The sequence below is a fragment of the Nycticebus coucang genome, chromosome 9, assembly GCF_027406575.1.
Source record: "Nycticebus coucang isolate mNycCou1 chromosome 9, mNycCou1.pri, whole genome shotgun sequence".
NCBI lineage: Eukaryota > Metazoa > Chordata > Mammalia > Primates > Lorisidae > Nycticebus > Nycticebus coucang.
In genome coordinates this window covers 114,177,573-114,200,541 of record NC_069788.1, presented here as the reverse complement: position 1 = coordinate 114,200,541, position 22,969 = coordinate 114,177,573, and the positions used below count along the sequence as shown (strand labels likewise).

General features: G+C 38.8%; 1 protein-coding gene across 15 annotated transcripts in view; it reads left to right on the top strand.

The window, feature by feature from the left end:
• SIPA1L1 (signal induced proliferation associated 1 like 1) overlaps positions 1–22,969 on the top strand; it is a 434,009-nt gene that overhangs the window by 123,890 nt on the left and 287,150 nt on the right. The window contains exon 1 of one of the 15 annotated variants that reach the window (XM_053601217.1): positions 18,844–19,088. The exons of the other annotated variants lie outside the window; for them this stretch is intronic. The gene's annotated coding sequence lies outside the window, so the exon portion shown is untranslated. Of the gene's footprint in view, positions 1–18,843; positions 19,089–22,969 lie in introns of those variants that run through there. 15 annotated transcript variants of the gene reach the window in all.

The following is a 22,969-nucleotide window of genomic DNA, read 5'->3' as shown; positions in this document are numbered from 1 at the left end:
GGATTCTTTTCTTTTTAAAAAAAAAAACAAAACCTTGGATGGTGATGATGTTTCTAGATTCTTTAAAAGGTATGGCTAAGGAAAGTTAAGATTCAGTGTTTAAAAAAAAAACAAATCTCAATTTACTATTTAGGAAAGATCATTAAAACTAATTGTTTATTTTATGGACTATAATTGTGATAGTATAAATTTTTGGAATCTTGTCAACTCAGTTCATGGCTATGAGATGACTGGACACATGGTATTGTCATAAATCTGTTGGAACAATGGCCTTTCTGCAACTTACTCGCTTCAAGCACAGCCACTAATTCTGCCACAGATGGAGGTTATTTGTGAATTTATTTCAGATCCAGAATCTTGCATAGGGAGTTCTTCCCAGGGAGTAAAAAGCTGGCTAGAGCATTTAGATGGGCCGCCTTGTAGCCTTCCCTGGGCTGGCTTCCTTAGCACCAGAAAAGAGCCAGCTCTGGCCAGCCTTTCTGGTGGCCTCTGTCTCTGTATTCTTGCCCAGAAGTTCCCAAAGGATCCTGGTGAATCTTTAGCCATCTAGATTATTTATAATAGCATAGCCATCATAACTGCTCCTTGGAGAAGATTATTTTTTTATACTTCATAATAAAAATTTTCCCATTTATTACTGTCAATGTAAGGAGGAAATTTGTTCACAACTAGTTAGGACTGATTATGAAGCACATTTTCGAGAGGAGGTGCTGTAGAAGTTTGTTGTAGATTCCTGCAGTCGAGTGCTATGTCTGTCTTCTTCAATCAACATCACCTCTCCATGGCTGAGTATAGTGCCTGGGGCATAGCAAAGGAACACTGGATGGATCTTAGATCATCTTTCATATGGAGTGGCTATTGTAGTTGATGAAAAAACTGGTTGTTAATTAAGAGTCCTTTGTCCTGGTTAGTGATAAAAGTGATAAAATATTTTAAAGTGCTTTTATCTATATTGCTTCAAAATGTTAATGGTACTTTAAAATTCTTCTTAGATACAATAACCAAATAGATCAGAAATAACTAAAAATACATAAAATCTTACGGGTTAATTAAAAAAAATTCAGAACATTTAGTATTAACATTCTCTTCCTTTTGCTACAGTAAAGGTCACTAAATTAACATATCTTCTTTCTAGCCAAGATTTAATTTACTTGACTCAGCCTAGAGTGAAGATGGAAGTAGAAGAAGGTTTGCCAAAGCGTGGAACAGTAATGACCCCCTCACCCCCGCAACTTGGAGTTTATTTTTTCTAATTCTAGTAATTAATTATGGAAAATGTTATTTTATTAACATTTAATGGCGAAATTGAAATAAATGGAGAAATTTTATGTAAATACTAAATTTTTTTTAACTGAGGGCAATAAGAAAATATGAAAAGTAATTATTTAAAGATTTGATCATCGTGAAAGAGCCTATTTTCTGTTAATTCTTAGATTTTCTTGAAGATAATATATGGCATGGTACATAATGAGGAGGTTATAGCAATATCCTTAGAATCTTCTGGACATCGTTCTTGGTAGGTGGGGAGATAAATTTTGTGCTTTACAATTCTTGGGTTCAAAAAGTCCCAAAGATTTGGTTTTGATACTATAAGAAATTTGAAGATATCACAGTGTTACTCTCTCTCTCTGGAAATATTTATCTGTTCACAATTCAGCTCTACAATTTTGCAGTTTACTATCCAGTGCGAAGGACATAATTGTTGAATTATCTAGAAGACCGTAGTGGTATGTTAGGTACTGTCTATGTTTCACATTTTTTAATGAAAGTTTTTTGGGCTAATCAATATGTAAGTTTTAGAAACTGGTAAAATTTAGTTATTGGTAAAGAATTTTACCTTTGTATACTTCTTTGTAGTTCCTTGTAATCCTTCTGATGGGTTTTTGAATAAATATAAAGTGAAATGTTTCCAAATGGAAGCCGTTTATCTCTGCCAGAAGCAGAGGATGCTACCAATATTTAATGTACTTGAGATGGCTTATGCACTATGACCTCTGGCAAGCCATCAAATTAAGAGGGTGCTAAAAAAAGGATACATATTTAAGAAAGAAAAAAACTGTCTTAATGTAATACTCAAGCCACGTTTGACTCTGCAACTACAAGAAGTGCTCACCGTGACTTGTATTCATCTTTTGTTGTTAATATATGTTGATCATTACAATTTAAATACAGTTTTTTCTTTTCTTAAATATATATTTTCATTTTTTTGCCACCCACTGTATGCCTGCAGAGGAACCTTTTGATGAAACCCCCTGTCATGACGGAATGCGTTTTCTTGTTCATTATGAGATGGTTGTGTTAAACAGGTTAAGCAGAATAATTTCTACTGTGTAGAGTTTAGACTTGAAGACCCAATTGAACTTAAAATATTAAATGGCATTTATGTATGTACTTATAGTATAAGTATATATAATACCCACACAGCTGTAGCCATAGTTGCAACAGGCTTTTTCTAAGGAAGAAAGGAAGTCAGGAGGGTGAACTCCCTTTATAACACAGGTGCCACACTCTCCCCAGGGATCTGCTGGAGTTTATTTTTGTTGCTGAGAATAACTAGCACGGGAATCCACATATGCACAGGTCTGTGGAGTGTACTGCTTGGCACCTGCCTAGGTAAAAGGGAGAGGAACCTACAGTCACACACGTTACCTCTTTGACCTATAGGAGATAAATAATGTGTGAAGTCCGAAGGGTCTCAGACACGTTTTTCTTCAGTTATCAGTTTCTGTCCAGGCAGTCCAGTTACAGTCATTAAAAGGAAAGCAGAACAAGACATTAGTGAAGGATAGGTGTCATGAAGTGTTAGAACATTCCATTTTTTATGTTCAGGTACTCTGAACCAGGAGGTCTCTTCTCTATGTATACCAAGTCTGACAATTGAGTTCTCAAACTCATCCTAGAAAAAGTGCTACATACTTCATTGTGGAGGATCACTATGGTCACCTTCAGAGCACTCCCTTGGGAAGCTAGTCACTGATGCCATCACTTATTTTACCCTTCAAAGTAGTTTTGGAATTTTTTTTCTGGAATGCCCATCAGAGCTATTGTCATATTACCCTTGATGTCCTGAGTTGTCATTAAAATGTTTTCTTTTCATTATTTCCTTTATTTTCAGGTACAGAAAAAGTCATTGGGGGCCAGATCAAGTGAGTAGGGAGGGTGTTCCAATACAGTTGTTTGTTCGCTGGCTAAAAACTCCCTCACAGACAGACAGTACCATGTGAGCTGGCGCATTGTTGTGATGCAAGAGCCACACCTTTCTCATGCCAAGATTTTCAATTAAGATTTTCTTAACTGTTTCTCTGTCAGTGTTTACTTGGTGTCCTGACAGGGCTGGCTCACAAATTGATGAATTTTTGCAGTTTTCTTCAGTTCTGCTGTTACTGGCCACCCCCACCTTCCTTCATCAGGGTTGCTTCCTCTCCCCTCAAGAAAACACTTAATCCATTTGTACACTGCTGTTTTCTTCATGGCATTATCCCCATAACTTGACTAACATGTCCCTCATTTCACTTCCTCTTTTGCCAAGTTTAACAAGAAATTTATGTATGTTTGTTCATTGCCCTAATTCAAATCTCAACATCCTGTGATAGCAAATGAAAACATAATAACGAATGGCACTCAGCAAGATACCGCCACACGTTACCATGAACACAGCTGTAAGATGCTGATACACCAACCTCATGAAGCTTTAGCGAGTTGTTCCTACGGTGCTGCCAACATAAGCAGGTGGTGGCAAGTTCACAACTTAATTGTCAGACCTTCGTACTTAGCAAGTGCATGAGTCAATTCATGTTCTTGAAAGTAATACCCACTTCCGCCTCTTCGGTGCATGAAGCCTTTACAGACAGCGTGGGGCTACAGCCCTTCTCCGTGCTCTGTGGACACAAAGAAGGACTCATTTACTTCAACGGGATCAGTATAAATTTCTCAATCAAATTAGCATTCATTCTGAAAATATAAAAGTTTTCCATTTTGTACTTTTCTTTGGGGTTATAGGATAATGTTTTGAAATCAGAGCAACTTCAGAAGAAAAAGGTAAAAAGTTCCCACATTCTCTTAATTCATGGTTCTTAGAACACGGAATGAATAAGTATCAAATTTTTCAATGCCTGGGACTATTTCCCATCTACTGTTCCCAGGTTGGTATTTCTTTTGCTCATTCTGGGAGGTTGGATGTGATTTATTTTCTGCAAATACAGTGGTTAGTGTTCTGAAAGTGACTGTGAGAAACAAGACTGACCTTTTCCCCCTTGGTCCCTGGAGAATAGTGTTGACATTAGGCCTCTCTGAGCCAAGCTCAGGAGGTGTATTCTTTTCACCCCCTTATTTGCACTGAGAACACAGTTGGACTCTAAAGACTTTGCCTCCTCCATGCTTTTGAGCAGGAGTTTTTGTATTACGTGAAGGAATCATGAACGGTACTCTCATCTTTGAAGATTACAAAGAAGCTAGTGATGTGCTCCTTGCCATGAAAGCCTGGTGTGGGAGCTCTTGGCACTTGCTCTGTGCGTGTAAGAGCCAGACCCTAACCATGGATGAATTCCTCCAGCCCCAGGACCAGGTAGTGGCCCGAGTTAGAAGGTGGGGTGAAAGTTAAGAGACACCAAGTTTAAGTAAAAAATATTTGTGATCTGAACTTTAAAAATGGACATATATTTTATTTGGAGAGAGAAAAATGTGTTCGTATGAAATAATTGCAGTAAATGGAAGACAACATTGCTTCACTGACAGTTTTTACTTACCTTGAGGTTAGAAAAAATCTGTTTCTTCAGCTCAAGATTTTCTAATGTCTTAGAAGGAGAGAGGAGAACAAGCAGAAAAACTGTCCTTTTAAAATTATGTCCGTATCTCAGTTGTCAAAGACCTTGATGAGAGTCTAGGATTAGAATCAAAACACAGTGTTTTCCTTTTGGAGGAATATTTGTTGATGAATGTCTATCCCATATATTAAGGAAGATAAGCAGTTTTCTTCTGTCTCTTCTTGTACTGAGGTGAGAGAGGTTATCATCTAGCACTGAAACGTAGTCTTTCTTACCTGTACTGTTTCTTTCTCACCTGTGGCTCAAGGAGTAGGGCGCCAGTCCCATATGCGGGACCCATCCCCGGCCAAAAACCACAAAAAAAAAAAAGAAAAAAAAAAAAAAAGAATTTTATTTTGAAACAGAGTCTAATGTTAGCCTGGCAGAATCTGTCCGTACCCAGATGAGAATGGGCGAGTTATTTGTACTGGTGGTTAACTACGAAGTGCCAGTGTACCGTGCAGAGATGTGCATTTGGTATTATATTGTTCAGTATAATTGTCTCCTACTTAAACATAAAACATTCTGATTAGTGTAAATATTTCCATTTGTTGATTATAACATTTGGATGGCAGCTATTTCTTACCTGAATTACTGTTGCAAAATATGCCTTCTTTCCCGGTTATTGGAGTAGTTGTACCAAAGAGTAAGTGACATAGATATTAGATAACTTAACTGAATTGTCAGTTATAACCAAATCAGTTTTCATGTCTATTCTTTATTTTAAAAGGATTTGTTTTTGCCAGCTAGGTAATTAATAGAGGCAGTTTTTAGCTAATTTTTGGAAAACAGGGACAAAAAAAAAATAACCATGCTCATTTACATTTCTAACAGTAATATTTTCTAAATGCTTTTATTCTTTTTCTGTGTACCCAGTATTTTCTAAAAACAATAGGAAACCTATTTTATACATGTTTTGTATTCAGCTATGTCTAGCAAACTTTTATGAATATTTTCCATCTCATTGAAATAATTTTTGGAAATAACCATTTTCAATTGCTCAGTATTTCATCCTGTCACATTTTAATTTGTCTAATCTCTTATTACAAATAGATCTTCAATAGGTTTTTTTTTTTGTATGTTCATTTTTACATGAACATTTGGTTATTAGAACAAGAATTACTGAGTCAGGATGTTCTAATGGCTTTTTGTTGTCCCAAATCCTTCATTCGACACATTAAGGGTGAAACCATTGCATTTTCTTTCTCTCCTTGTAGCAAACCATATTTGAAAATGTAGTACGTTGCCAACTGGTGAATTAAGTAGATCTTGCAGGAAGAAAGAGATGGCCTCTATTCAGAAAACCTCATAGGACAGGAGTCATCTGTTTGTTGTCTGTGATCTTGAATTACTGACCAAAAGATTTAAACAGTGCCAGAGGCACTGGTGTCATGTGTTTAAAGTTGTAGCAACTTGAGTTGGAAACTGCCTTCTGTTAACTTTTGCATTAGTATCATAATGAAAGGAACCTTTGCAGGACATAATGAAGAATAAAGCTTGAAAATCACTTTACCCAAATGTTCATAGCCTAAATAAAAGGCAGTGTGGATCTGCTGTGCAGCTTTTGCTGTGGGCCCCAAACAAACCTGCTGTGCTGTGATGTATTTGGGTTTCTCAGCTCACCCCAGGGATGCCGCTTAAAAAAACAATGCAAATCTGGGCGGCACCCATGGCTCAAAGGAGTAGGGCGCCAGCCCCATATGCTGGAGGTGGTAGGTTCAAACCCAGCCCCAGCCAGAAACTGCAAAAAAAACCAAAAAACAACAATGGCAAATCCTTCCATCAGAGTTAGGATTATTGTTCTGGTGTAACACTCCAGTTATGATCTTCAAGGTTACTAGGTAGTGAAGAGTTGACCATGGTTTACTTTTTATCTAGCTACCATGGAATTTTTTTTTTTTTTAATAATATAACATTTATTTATTTATTTATTTTTCTAGTTTTTGGCCGGGGCTGTGTTTGAACCCACTACCTCCGGCATATGGGACTGGTGCCCTACTCCTTTGAGCCACAGACGCCGCCCTCTACCATGGAATTTTTACAAAGCATGCATGGTTGATTTTTTGTTAGAATGCTGTCGAGAATATTTATTTAATGTCCATAGAACTTGGCTTGTGGCTCACTGTGAAAGTTCATTGTTTTACAAAGTGTATGGGGGTCAGTGGTCAGTGACATTAGCTTTGTGTTCTGTGGCTAATATTTTCTTGTGGCCTCCAGAAGAGCTTGCGATTGGGGGATGGGGCGTCATCCCCATTTTACGGACAGGGGAGGGGAGGGACTTGTTTAATGCTCTGAGCTATCGCGTGGCAGCTGCCCTTCTTCCTCCTTGTGGTGCTCTGTCCTTTATCTCACACCTTTTGTCCACATTGCCATCATTTTCTTGGTCGTCTTTTGGTGGTGGATAATAACAGCAGCCACACCAATGATTGTAATACTCGTAGAATTATGTCCCATAAAGTTTTCTAAGTGCCTTGGGTGTCCTAACCCTCACCTCAGGTCAGTGGCGTAGGCATTATTCTCTTTTTAGAGATGAAGAGACTGAGGCCCCAAGAGAATAGATGACTTGCCCAAGGTTCGTGACACTTAAGTCATAGGGTAATTAAGATTATTAAGTGAAATAATACATGTAAAATTCTAAGTAGATACTAAGCTCTCAGTAAATGACAGTGCTTATGATGATTGTAGGGTGCCTTTGGTTATAATTTCTGCTTATATGCCCTGTTGTTATCGCTGGCCTGTGAGCTCACTGGGGGAAGTGCTGTCTTGCTGGTTGCTGTGGCGTGAGGGCCTTGTAGCTACATTACAGTCGAGTGATCCATTGAACGAATGCTAGGGTTTAGGGTCTGATATCAGCGTGGTTCTGCAGTAGTTAATCACATGGCTGATGAAGTCATCGTGCTTATTAACCTGTATAGATTGATACCATTCTGTACTTACAGGGGCCTATACTGTGGCTTCCTCATGGCGCCTTGGGTACAGCCCCCCCAGGGCTGGTCGTGTTCTGAGGAGTTGACACGCTTAAAATGGCCTAGAGATAAGAGTGCGAATCAAGCCCCCGAAATTTGAACTCTGAAGACCCTTTGATATTTAGAACAAGAAAACATACATTTTCAAGTTGAGATAAAGAGGACATTTCTGAAACTGGCCAAAAGAAGTGGCTTAAGAGAAAGCTAAAGGTGATGATTTTACGTCAGGGATGTTCTGCTTCCCTTGAGCTGTAGCCAAGGCACTCTTTATAATAGCCTGCATTTTAAATCCGATTGTAAAAAAAAAAAAAAGGGACAGGAGTGTAAATGTAGCTGTTTACTTTCTTAATTTTTACCTGCATGAATTTAGGCCTGGAGAATAAGGCCCTTACTGTCAGAGAGGAATGCTTGCTCTTTCTTCAGCTTACTTCTCCTGACTGATGGCAGGACTGTGAGTGACCTTCATGGGGATTGAAGCCAAAGGGACACCAAAAGGGTGGCACTGTTTTGATCTAAGGGTTCTTCTTTGGTTTGCCAAGGTCCAGTTTTAAATTGCCCAATTAGCAAGGCTACTTTGAAGGGAGAGGATCAGGAAATTTAGATTCTAATTATGGTTTCAATTCAGCTTAATGTGGGTGGCTTGATTAGCTGGGAGATTAAACCCTATTTGGTCTTTGTTTGAGTGGCATTAGTTCTTTTGGGAAGGGTAATTGAAATAATGGGCAAAATGGTACCTAGTAAGTAATTTGCTCCTGAGCTCCTAGGAAGCTAAGTTCACCTTTTCCTTTTTCTGGTCTCTAGAATATAGCTAAGGGTAGTCATAAGGCTACACCTCTGGTAACAGGGAAGTTTCCAGGTCCTTACTTTGTTCTGATGATAGAATACCTGGAAGTCATGCAATTTTAGTTGAAAACCATGAAATACTGATATGCTTAATTCTATCTTAGGAAGTAGAAAGGATTTTACTAATAGCAAATGACCATAGTTTTTTGTGGACAGGCTGGCCATTAAATTTTTAAACAATAACTATAGTTATTATGTGTATGTGATATAAAATCACCACCTTTGGCCCAGGTTGGGAGGTGGGCTGGGGGACTAGCTCAGCTAAGCGAGATTGTGTGTGTGCACCGGTGACCTGATGTTGCTCCTGCGTTCCCTGTTCTGCTACTCGCTTCTGTAAGTTGCTGGCAGATAAAACCGTGGAGGTAAAATTTGGAGCAAATCTTAATATTGAGAAAATTCTCCTACCAATTTAATTTTTTCTGTGAATCAGGAAGGATACATACATTGCCCTACTTTTTCTTTTTTTTTCTAAAGTACAAGCTTGCAAGAGGTGAGGCTCACCAGAGGTGCAGGAGAGCCCACATTGCCATACTTTTTGACAGACTATATTTTTCCGATCTTGTAGCTTATGTTTTAACCTTGAAAATAATATGTGTTCATTGTAAAAAATTCAAGCAAGAAAACTTAAAGCTAGAAATTAATTCTAAACCCAGAAGTAAAGCTAACATTTTGCTAAACATTATTACATAATTTTTCTTTCTTTTTTTTTTTTTTTTTTTTTTGTAGAGACAGAGTCTCACTTTATGGCCCTTGGTAGAGTGCCGTGGCCTCACACAGCTCACAGCAACCTCCAACTCCTGGGCTTAAGAGATTCTCTTGCCTCAGCCTGCCGAGTAGCTGGGACTACAGGCGCCCACCACAACGCCTGGCTTTTTTTTTTTTTTTTTTTGGTTGCAGTTCAGCCGGGGTTGGGTTTGAACCTGCCACCCTCGGTATATGGGGCCGGCGCCTTACCAACTGAGCCACAGTCGCCACCCTACATAATTTTTCTATAATAATTTTTGTATTTTTATAACATATGTCATGTAACACAAGTAACATGAAAATATGTTATGTACCACTTTTTATTTGTTTTTTATATTTTGTCATATTTCTGTATGGAGGCCTTACTGATTTTTGCTTACTCTGGTGCTGATTTTATGGGTTTAATTTATTTTTCAGGGTGTCACTTGATAGCTGGAGAGTATGTTATCTAAGACTCTGTATTTATGTAAAATACTCCAAAATCTCTCTAAGAAAATGATCCTATAGTGGGATGTGGTGGCTTACACTTGTAATTCGAGCAACTTTGGGAGGCTGAAGCAGGAGGATCTCTTGAGGCCAGGAATCTGAGACTAGCCTGAGTAACATAATGAGACACCTGTCTCTGAAAAAAAACAAGAAAAATTAGGCAAGTTGAAGTTTTTGACCTCATAACTAATATTACTATACTTGTTTTGCTTTTGGAGGGCACATGTATACATTTCTGCCGGGTATCTGTACTCAAGAATGGGATTATTGAGCTATAGGGATATGTATTTGCTCTGGTTTAGTAGGCACAGCAAAGCTTTCTGTTGTAATTAGTGAAAGTTCTAGTGGCTTCACGTCTTCATCAGCACTTTTTATTTTTAGTCTTCCAGTTTGGTGGGTATAGAATGATGATGACTAGGGAGAATTAGCACGTTGACCTGAAGAACTTCCCCATGGGGAAATCTTGTGTTACTGAATTTTAGGTTTTTTGAAAAAATGTTGATCTCCATTACTTTGACTTTATTTTAATATTTGTAGAAAATTTTATTTTAATTTGACATTGGATATATTGTACACTAAGTTTTTCAGATCTCAAGACCCAGTATTGGTTCTTATGTCATTTAAATGGGTGGTTTCTTATAGATACAATTTGTCATGCATCCACATTTTGCTGCTTGAAGTTCTGATTTAATATGACTTTCTATTCCATGTGTAGTGGATGTTTGAAATTGTGAAATGGTTCATGTCATCTATCCATTTTACATCATGACTGATTAAATTATTGATCAAATAATTCCACTTAAGAAATCCAAAGGAAATGCTTTCTGGCTTCTGTCCTTTGACTGATATGCCAGGAATGACTCATCTGTGCTTTATTCAGAATACCTTAGATCGAAAAGACTCTCACTAGAATAGAAAATTCCAAGCAAATTTAGTGAAAGTAGAACTAAGTCTGAATATAATAGCTACATGGAATATTGGTGTAAGAATTGTAATTTTGGGCAGAGCCTGTGGGTCAAATGAGTGGGGCGCTGGCCTCATATGCCGGGGGTGGCGGGTTCAAACCCAGCCCCGGCCAAAAACTGCAAAAAAAAAAAAAAAAAAGAATTGTAATTTCGGAGACCAGACCCTGGTTTTTAATACTAAATTTTCTTTAGCCATGAAATGAAAGTTAGAGATCTTTGATTTATTGAATTATAAATCTTAGGAGAGGGAGACTTCGCAAAACTTCAGTCTGCTGTCTCCAAATAATGTGGGGACTGAACAAGTCTTACATTCTCAGGTTTGGTGACAGGTACCACCATACATATTTTCTTGATTAATTCTCAATGGTACTGTGAGACAGGCAATGTTATACCTATTTTATGGATGAGGAAATTAAGGCTGAAAAAGATTAGAGGGAGGTCATATAATTAGAAAGGGTTCAGTGGAAATTCCCTAACTCTGATTTTAGGATTATAATGGTGGGAAATTATGGCATTTAGAACCTTTGGTTTAAATTTAACAGCTCTGTAAACTTTTTAGATTTCCTGGGCAACAGTAATATATAGAAGAAGAGTGTTAGGGGTGTTGAATCTCAGATCAAGGACATGTAGGGAATTGTATAGAGTTCTTGATCATATTAAGTAAATGTTTTCAAGCAAGCGTCTTGATTTAAGACATATATATCAGAAAATGTAGTACCAGCAATAGCTGATCATTAGAGAAACGGCGTAACTTCAGTCCTAAGGAGAGTAAGGAGGAGGCATCACTGCCTGTGTTGAACCTACACAAGCTCCTGTGGGGTCTTGCCTTAGGGGATGCAGACACAGAGCCTGTCCTGAAGGCACTAAGTGTTAAGGAGATCTCAGACTTGTGGGAAGATGACCTTGATGTAAGAGGTAAGGGGAAACTGGTATGAGACAGGTGCAAACAAAGTGCCACTGGAATTCATAGCAAGAGATGACTTTGAACTGATGCCTACTCAGAAATTCTGTATGGAGAAGGTGGTTTTGGAACTGTCCGTTTGGAGAATGGATAGAATATGGACACTTAGAAACTGGTGTCTGGTTGGGAGCAAAGGCACTATACAGTTTATCTTATTATAACTCAATAAACACACGGATCAAATTAATGAGTACTGTAAATAAAATCGAGGGAGAATGTTACCCATCAACAACACCTGGTGTGTGTTGTGAAACCAAGGCTTTCAGGATAAAAGTCAGACAAAGCACGGGTCAGATGGGCCCTTTGGGGTCTGGCTCTGTCTGTGCAGTTACTCCCTTTGACCGTCCTATTACTAAGAAGATTCAGAACCCTGAGTCAGGACATCTGATGTCACAGTCTCTTCAGTGTCACTGTGCTGTTCTCCCTGCAGGCGTTGCCCTTGTTGCCCTACTAACATTTTACGGGGCCTGGCCCAGAGTAGAAGCTTGCAAGGTCCTTCCTGAGTGAATGAAGGCCCGAGTGAGGTAGGATGCTGTGCCTTTTAACAATGTTCCTATTTTTATCATGTTCAGGTATTTGTTGGGATAATTATAACCCTCCCCAGAAAAGCATTGTATTATAGTGTAACCGCAAGTTGAGGAATGAATGTTCAGGCTTGTAACTTTACCTGGAAATTGTTTAGTTTTATCTTTTGTTACGCCTGTATGTGTGCCATTGTTTGACTAACTGAATGATGGCCAAAAAATGGTTGATTTCTAATTACTGTTTTTATTTTTATTTCTCATCCCTTAAATTATTTGGACTAGGAGAAAGGAAGAATGGCACTTCCCACTGTTTGTTGGTTTCCTCAATGCTATTTGACCACAGACAAAATTTCTAAAGTAGAAATCTTTTTTTTTGTTGCAGTTTTGGCCGGGGCTGGGTTTGAACCCGCCACCCTCGGCATATGGGGCCGGCGCCCTGCTCACTGAGCCACAGGCGCCGCCCCCATAAAGTAGAAATCTTTAATTGCTGTAATTTTTACAATTAAATCTGATTCTGTTAGGTTATAGCCTTTTGGTAATTGCGAATCCATATTGAGAAAAGTTTAAATTAACAGGGGTGGCGCCTGTGGCTCAAAGGAGTAGGGCGCCAGCCCCATATGCTAGAGGTGGTGGGTTCAAACCCAGCCCCGGCCAAAAACTGCAAAAAAAAAAAAAAAGTTTAAGTTAACAATAATAGTATAGTTAATATTTCTCAGTATTTATACCCAGGAGTTTGAAAAAGACTTTTGCATTTCCTATTTAATCTTTAATACTATCTTGTGAGGTGTTACTGTGTATCTTCATGTTACTAGTAAGGCTAAATGGTTTCTGCAAGGTTACGTAGTTTATAAGAGGCTGAGCAAGGATTTGAACCCACATCTCTTTGCCTTCAATGCCTGGACTTCCATATTGAATTGTACTTTATTGTTTATACCAGGTATTCTTCTCCCCTCACATATTACAGTAATAGGATGCATTCTCGTTTTATGTTAAAATAATATCCTTTTGGTGGTCACTAATTATTCTCTCTGTAGCAATATTTGTTGGTTTGGCATCTTAACTATTCTGGTCAAAACTCTTTCATGTATTCTTGTATTAATAGTACTTAGAAATCGTGTGGGGTTTTGTGTGTGTTTTTTACAGCTAAAGGGGGAAAAGTATATTATTTTGTTTCATGTGTGGTAACATTTTCTATTAAATAATTGGTAGTTCAGTCTAAATAGATTCTGCCAGTCCTCTTGAGGCAGAACCCTAGAGTTTAGATACTTCTTTTACTAACATGTATAAAATAGCCTCTAAGATTGTTGTGTGGTATAACTGCCAGGGCATGATTCATGGATAGCAACAAAGTTATCCTTTTATACTTACAGTCAGAAAAGGAAGGGAAGGGTATATCAGGTGAAAAAATGTGGGCACACATTAACCTACCTGTCATTTGTCATATGTTTGGATTTGCATATGAAAGTTCACAGTAAATGTAAAAAATTCTTATTATTACAAGTGCTCAACATTTACATATTAATAATGCAGCCCTATCAATTTCATGTCCTAAAATACTACAGTGAATAAGTGTTTATTATGTATTGGTCTGCCAGCACTTGTGGGGTAGGGTGTTTTGCTTTATGAACCCAATTGAGTAGCATGTCTAGACAGAGCCAAATGTATAATTAGGTAAAATCATAGCTCAGGAATTATGACTGAAAAACTTTTAATAATTATTTGCAACTCAAGCTGGGTATGGTGGCTCATGCCTGTAATCCTAGCACTCTGGGAGGCCAAGGCGGGTGGATTGTTGGAGCCCAGGAGTTCCAGACCAGGCTGAGCAAGGGCAAGACCCCATCTGTAAAAAATAGCCGGTGTTGTGGTGGGTGCCTGTAGTCCCAGCTACTTGGGAGGCTGAGGCACGGAAATCGCTTGAGCCTAAAAGTTGGAGGTTGTTGTGAGCTATGATGGCAGGGCACTCTACAGAGGGTGACAAAGTGAGACTCTCAAAAAAAGAAAAAAAAACAAAAAACAAATTATTGGCAGCTCTATGCTGTTTTATATTACTTTTGTATCCTTACAGTGTTGGCCTGTTATTGTAGATGAGTTGTTAGGCAAAACAGAGAATGCCTAAAATGGGATATGATAGGAATCCAGTTTTTTTAAGTAAAATGTATTTTCCATTCAAACAACCTTATATTTCTTGATGCGAAACATAAGTAAATTTAAATAAGAATCAATGATGTCCAGTGTGAAATTTGGGCAGAAGCTCTTTGAAATCAACTTAATAGGAAGGCTAGCAAAACGGCCATGTGAAATTCAAAGTATTTTAAATGGCAACTTACACCATATTCAGTATATTTTTTAAAAGTTCAGACTGTCTTCACATCCCCCTGACTCCTTCCAGTAGTTTTTTATTCGGTTTGTTCTCCTCTTCTAGCTACCAACCCTCCATTCTTCACAGGAGAGAGACTGCCAACCTTTCCCCTTCCTCACCTGAAACAGGCTGTGATCTGCAAGCTGCAGTGAACATTTTATTACCGAGTTGGGAGGATTTCCTTATTCATCCTTTCCTCCAGTTTGTGGCTTGCCTATTCCTCCTTTTTATTTAATAATATCATTTGATGATACAGGATTTTTAACATGGTGAAATCTGGTTATTTTTCCCTGCTGTGGTTAATTACTTTCAATGTTTTAGGAAGCCTTTATGTGCTCTCCTCTCCTCCCAAGTCCTGCAAATATTATCTTGTGTTTTCTTATGAAAGCCTTATTATGGTTTTGGCTTTAGTGCTTAAGACTCTGATATATCTTGAATTAATTTTTTTCACCATCTTTTAAGGAAGTTATTACCTCCATTTTACAAATGAGAATTTTGATACTCTACACATTATATGGAATAGTGCACTTGATTTAGAATTTTAGACTCTTGTGGGATTAGCAGGATGAAGATTATATGTTAGGTCACATCAGTGTTTAGCAGGATGAAGATTATATGTTAGGTCACATCAGTGTATATAGTGTTTTGGTTAAAACTTACTTTTGAGACATGGGTCCATCGTTGTCATAAAAATACCATTATTAACAAAAGAATATTCTTTTGGTAGTAGGATTTATCCCTGTAATGAAACCAGTAGTATTGAGGGCCGAACAAGACTGAAGCCTTGGTGGGCGTATATTTTATAAGGTAGAGAAGTGTTTTATTTACCAATGTTCTATGTAGATGGCCTACTGGCATTTGCCTTGAGTCAAGATACTTAAAATTGCAGGAAGAAGTTGAAGTGAAAGAATGAAATTGATACATCTGTTTGCTATCAGTTTTTAGTTTTGCCAGAGGCACCCCTTATTTGAGGTCTCTCTGGCAGTGCAGTGTCCAGCGTCACCATTACCAGTGTCTGAGGCTAAAGGGAATTCTCAGGAATAGATGCTGTTTTGTGGATGGTATATATGAGGGCCATCCAGAAAGTATCCAGACATGTAATATGAAAAGTAGATACTTTGCAGACAGCCCACGTACACTGGAGCCATGCTGCGAGCATTGTATTGCTTAAAACATTGCAAATTTAAAGGGGAGGTTGAGGAAGGTTTTCAGTCACACACTTAGAAGTGATGAGGGGACATAATATAGTTCTCTAATAAATTTTCTCAATTGTGGCTTATAAATTCTTACAAGTATCTGAGTTGATAGAGGTAACAATGTAATATACTGATAATCCAGTCAGTTCTGAGCTACTGTAAGGGAAAAGACGAGGGCTTCTTGTTCAGGACACTGCACTTTGGGGATATTTAAAGATGAGCAGGACAGAAAGAAGGAAATGTTAGTACTGCCAAAGAGAGCTTCACTTTGTTACTGGATTGCCCTCGATTAGAATTTGTGGTTAAATTCATTTTTACCTTGCTCTTTACGAGGGGAAAGGCTGAGTGTAATTTTTTACTGAACAAAAGAACACAGTGAGGACTGCTGGGGGATTCCCTAGAGCAGCGGTTCTCAATCTGTGGGTTGCGACCCCTTTTTAACAATGAAAATACATTGCGACATTAGGAAGGTTGAGAACCACTGCCTTAGAGGATACTCAGATTCCATCCGAGAGCTCCTGTTGCCTGTACTACAAATGGTGCTGTGTTGGTGTAAACAGCAGGGAGAACTGGCCAGGTTCATAGTAGCCTTTCAGAGTGGAGTTCTCTGTAAGGAAACATTAGCTTCAGTTGATAACTCTCAAAGAAACTAGGACAGTTCCCAGGTTGCTCTTTATTTGTGTAGATAAACAACAGTCATTAATAGAATCCTGCTGGGGAAGAACAGTAATAAAATTTACTGTGTTCTAATTGTATCCCCTTAACAGGGTCATATTACATTTTTTTAACCCCCAAACTATGCCTGAAATTGACATTTATGTGCATTATGAACTAAATTAAAATGCTTTTTAAAAAGTGGTATTTATTTTGCTTAGTGTTTGCCTCTGTTTCTGACTGAAAAGGATGTTGATATGCTGAAGCACATCGACCAGTTGGTTTTTAATGAACTCTTTTGGTGTCGGACCCACCACAAACCAAACATAATGGGCATAGTTGTTTGTTCTTTCCGTATATTTTGATGTCAAATTTCTCTTTCATAACAACGCTCTGCATCTTAGTTGAATTAAGTTACGCCATGTGAGTGCTTTGGATCTATAGTTATTGACCTATGTAGTATTTAATAATTTGGGGGAGATAAGACAAATTTGTCTTATCTCGTAACTCATAGATGGAATTTGAACATTTCTACAGGAACATTTTCGTGCTTGCTTAGAACAACACTTAATTATCATGTGAAACCAGCAATTCCCTTCATTGCCACTTCAGAGTCCAGATTCATGTCAGGATTAATTACTGTTGCTGGGGGATTTTTTCTGAGCCAACATTGTGGGTCGATATTTACCAATCACCATTGATTGCTGGCGTGGTCCAAGTGAGTACTGACTATTTTCACAGGTAAAGAACGCTCTTGTCTTTGTAGATGTCAGGTTATTCGAGTCAAGTAATATTTGCTTAGCTTCTGATATGTTAATATATTGGTCTTTTTAAAGAATTTCTCTAAAGCAGCATTCATCATTCACTGTTTCATCAGATGATGACACTGACATTCCTATTGTGTAATCATAAAATAGCTAATTTTGTTGTGTTTAACGCCAAGAGCAGATGTACTTCCTAATAAAAACAGCATGCAGTGCCCAAATCTAAATGCATTATGTAGAAGCATATTAACATCTTGGGGGTTTTGTGATTTATATTGCATTGTGTCCTATTTTCAGAAAAAGTGTGTGATTGCAACCACAGCTTAAAAACCGAAGGCATAAAAATTGGCCCTTTTGTTTTCACGTAGAAGGTGTTATTTTGAGAGGTAGTATCATGTGTAGGGTTTAATGCCTAACTCTGGCCCCAGATTATCTGAATTCACATCTTGCCTCTATCACTTACTAGATTTGTGACCTTGGACAAGGTTCTTCACCTCTCTGTGCTTCAGTGCCCTCTTTCTGTAAAACGGTACTAATAGTGTACACCTTGTATGGTTGTTATGAGGAATAATACATGAGCTGATGTACGGGACGTGAGCAGCGTCTGGCACGTAGCAAGGACACATAAGACGAGAGAGAAAAAGGCACGGTGTGTGTGTTACACGGGCTTCTCCTGTAGTTAGGTGATGCCTTTAAAGTTGTCTTTGATTTCCTAACCCGTCAATGATATTGGTAGGGTGACTTTCATGATGACTGTTGTTCTAGGTTCTCGGGGGGAGGGGGGACACAAAAGAAATAAAAGGCATGATTCCTATTTTAAAAGATTGAACTATATTGAAATAGGTACCAAAATGGATATGTATCAAAGTGTTAATAGCAATGACAAGTAAAAAGTCCTTAATCATTTGCAATAAATACAGAGAGGATAAAATAGCATTTAAAGGTGGAGTTTGATCTTGGAGGACAGGAACTATGGAGATATGTCATGACAAGTCTCCACCTGGTACCTGTGAGAGCTGCATCTTTCTCTGAGGGAGAGCTCAGTGATGGTTGTCCCCTTGTGGCTGGTCATTCATTTTACAAGTTCTGAGTCCCCTGCGTTTGGTTAACTGTCTTTCTTGTTTTCATCTGTAGCTCTTGTTACTCCAGACTAGAACCCAAGGGCTCCCTCCCGGTTTCCTGGCTCTCCAAGTCTTTTTCCATATCCAAGCCCTTGTGGCAAGTGCTGATTTAATGCTCTGGAATACCCTCTCCCCCACCTCAGTCTCTCCCAGAGCATACCCCATCCTTTAGAGTCCACTCGAATCTCAACCTCCACCACCATCCCTGACCTCCTAAATAGAACCCCAGCTTCCCCAGCATAACTTTAGTGCTTAGTATTATTCTTGGGGGTGCCAAATCCCCACGAAAACTCTGCAGGCTATGAAATACAGTACAGATTTAAGTGGACAGCACTATCTTATCATACTTGGATTATTTTTTTCTCCTGTCATTCTGCCCTCCTCCTAACCCCACTGGAGTCACTCAGAGCTCCTAGAGGCCAAAGCTTCATGTTTCTCCACCTGTCCCCGTGCCCTCTCTCTCTCTATTTGTTTATATCAAGGACAGTGTAGCGCTGTAGTGAATGAGTGACCGAATGCTGCTGCTGTAGCAGAGATGTCTAACGTTCGTGATGACACAATATTCTCCCAAGAGGCCATGTAGTTAGCACATGCAAAAGAAAGAGGAGCTTTGTTCTGAAGGACTTGGGTGCGGTCTGGACAGCATTGCTACAGTGAGGCATCGGGTCCCTTTTCATCCACATTCTGCTGAAAAATGTGGAAGGTGATGTCCTGGGTAGTTCATGGGGTGGTGTTTGTGAGTAGATGGAGTGATGTTTGTGGAAAAGCTATGTTGTTAATTTTAAGTGGTGACTAGTGGTTTCTAATGTTGGGTAAAATGTCACTCCAGCACTGGATACGTTCATCATGGTCCTGGGAGTGGGGACGGGGCTGGCTTGTTCCCACTGCCTCAGCTGGCCTGGGCCTGCACCAGTGGCAGCAGCCCGGGTCGGAGTGGGGGCTGTTGATGCGTGGGAGACCTCTCAATTTTGTGTCCAAGGAGCTTAATGAAAAAATTCTAGGAGCCTTGTAAATATCTGGGTGTTCAGATTGAGACAAGGAAATGATTAAATCTGTGATACATTTCTTTATACCAGCAGGAAGTTTACCTTAGGGAGCTTTTGGGTGGGGCCTCGTGTTACTGCATTTTATGAAGAACCTTTGAACAGTAAATACAGAACCTGGTCTTGATTACTAATTTACAGACACCCAGCTTCCCTCTCTCTTTCTCTCCTGGAAATTTATAGTAGTTTCTGGTAGGGCTAAGTTTGTAAAAGAAGGACGCAGAGTTTTTGGCAGTTGCTCCTGCAGTGACTGTGGGATTTGTCGTCCTGTCTGTAACTGACCCAGGGGGCGCTTGTGCGTTGTTGGATGTTTGCCTTAGGACCTTCGGGTTCTCGGGATCAGGAGTCAACTATGTAAACTTTCTGGACCTTAGGGTCCACATCCGTAAAATGAGGGTGTCAGGGCAAGAGTCTGTTGTCACTCCTAAGCTGCAGATGTTGTGTAGCCTAAAATGTGTTTGTAAATTTTGTCTTAGTTTTCTAATTATATATGGAAAACTTCCAGTGGAGTCTGAAGTTTTTTTTAGGACTGTTTTTCACTCAACTCTGTGAATTAAGGACTTAACCATGTGCTTTCGGGGAAGGAGACACATCTGTGAACAAGGCAGAGTCTTTTCCCTCTAGCAGCTTACATTTTAAGGAAGAGGGTACAGGGAATCACTCAGAAGCACAGAGAGAAGCAGCAGGAGTGACTGTTAGATGACTGTGGAGTTATGAATGGGAGGTCCAGGACACCTTACCTGTTTGGCTCGAGGGCTGTGTTCACAGTGGTGGTGACCGTTGTGGTGGATGGAGCGTGCAGGGGGTGGCACCAGCTTAAGTTTGACATGCTTGGGAGAGATGTTATCCAGAGTTTTTAACTTGAGAGTATTTCTTGTGTGGATAGCATTTGAAACTTTGGCACTGGATGAGAGCAGCTAATGATTGAATTTAGATAGAAAAGAGAGGAGTGCTGGAGACCAAGTCCCAGGTTGCAACATTTGGAGGTCTGGTAGAGGAGGAGAGAAATCTCGTTTGCTTGTCCTTGGTTTCCACTGAGCAAGTCTGATAAACACTGACGTGTACCCTGCTCTTCCTTTAAGTTCAGGGATCACCTGTGTCAAGTTCACACTGCATCCCCATATACACATAAGGGTTAACAAATACCTTCCAAAATGAGAAGACTCAATGGAAGGTGCTGAGAAATGGGAGCGCTGTTAGTACAAGCACATGGATACCTACAACACCCTCCGTGCTTAGGGCCAGGCAGCCACCATCTAGATAGGACCCCCCTGTATTTGTGGGCCAGCTGGTCGCCTTGAATGGTGGTCAAGAGTCATTTTTTTTTGTAGCAAAGCCTGTTATTGTCCATCATACTTGTTATTGTAATTGCATAAGTAAATTTTAGGTAATCAGATTAAATATGAGTATTATTTTTCTACAAATATATGCTAAATGCTTTGGAAGGCCTCCAAAAGCTTTGAAAACCCCCTCTAAAACTGCTATTAATGTTACATGTTGTCATGGTGACTGTAAAAGATTGGAGGGGAATAATTTAACTTTTCAGGTTGCTTCTTGAGAGTGTTTGAGTTTAACATTATGCTCTCATAAAAAAGGGAAATTGAAAGTTGAGATGATGCTTTATTGGGTGTATGGTTTGTGTAAGAATTATTAGCCTAAAAATTAGTCTGGTAACTGATGATTCTTAGAAATGGCCTTGACCCTCCATTAGAAAATCAGTAAATGAATGGATAGTGTGTTAATTTGAAATAAATGTGTAAGATAGGCTCAGTGCCTGTAGCTCAGTGCTAGGGCACCAGCCACATACGCAGGAGCTGGTGGGTTCAAACCCAGTCCAGGTCTGCCAAAGAACAGTGACAACTACAACCAAAAAATAACTGGGTGTTGTGGTGGCCACCTATAGTCCCAGCTACTCAGGAGGGTGAGAATCGCTTAAGCCCAAGAGTTTGAGGTTGCTGTGAGCTGTGACACCATGGCATTCTACCCAGGGCAACATAGTAAGGCTCTGTCTCAAAAAAAAAAAAAAAAAAAAATCTAAGATATATAATGTTTATGGTTCTCTGTTTAAACAAGCCTTTTCATTTTCCAAACCAATTAGCATACTATTATGTTGGTTAAGTGGGTTTTTGCTATATGAACTTTGGTAAAAACTTTTATTTAAAAAAAGCCCTAGTATGTATCAAGAGTCTTCAAAACGTTTATTTTGCTAGCCATTTCTAAGACTTTATTCTATAGAAACTTTTTATGTTTCCCAAAATTTATATTCAAGGATGTTTATTACTTTAACATTTTTAATGTAAAAATTGAGCTTATCCTGTATGTCAAATAATGCAGAAATGGTTAAATTGTGACATGTACATACAGAGAATTGTTACATAGTGATTCAACATCCAATATTTGAAGAACATTAAATGAGAAAAATGTGCACAGTTTAAAAACAATATGAAACTTTTTACATAGTATGATCCCAATTTTTAAACTGTACCAGAGTATTAATAGGGTTTATCTTTGAGTAGTATGATAATGGGTGGCTTTGAGGTTATATTCCTTACTTATTTTAAATTTCCTACATTAAATGGGTGTTATTTTCCCAGTTATATGGTATGTTTAATATAATAGTGGATGACTTGGAATGTTAAAAAGAGGTCTTTTAAATTTGGTTGCTATTACGTGTTGTTGGTGCATCATAGACTGATTTACTAGAAGAGAGGAAGAATGAAAGCAGGGCACATTGCTTTTAGCCTTTATAGTAATTAATTATTTATAATTATATATATAAACAAACTTACCTTTAGTTAAATGTACATATAAAAATAAAATTGTCTCTCATATGTATAATAAAGATCATAAAATATATTTTACTGTTTCTATGAAATTAATTTTCATAGCATTATGAATCATTTATGATTGTTATTGATCTTTATTATACCAAGATAGTGGAATAGAGTAGAATTTTCTTCATTTTATAAATGAATGGTCTCAGACAAGTTTGTTTTCTCACCTCAGATTACACAGCTGGCAACACCAGATTTGCATGCAGATTTCTGGGTTCTAAATCTATTGGTCCTTCTGTTCCTGACTCCACTCTCTGGTCTTTTCCTCAGTAAAGTTAGCTATGGCGAGGAGCAGTGGGCTTCAGCCGGAACCGTCTGAGTGAGGGGTGGAGGACAGGAGTTCTTGGATAACATTCAAGTCTGACTTTGGAATGAGAAAGTAATTTTAGGCTTGCTGTCTTACATAATGACACTTTAAAAATGCTAGGAGTTGGGCATTGTGGTCAAAGTAAGGAGAGGGGGAAAAAAGTAACTTGAGAACAGAAATGTCATCAGAAGGAGCCTAGAGCCGTGGTTCAGGAAGGAAATAATAGAGCTGTCATTAAGCTGTTCTAAGAAATAAGCTAAAATTTACTAATGTTTAATTGAAACTGGGGTCTCTGCTTGGGTCCCATGTCAGATGGCAAGTGTCCCGTTTGGAACACCTACCCCAGGGACGGTGTGGGCCTTCCCTGGTGCTAAGGCCCTTCACTTCCTTGTTCACATTC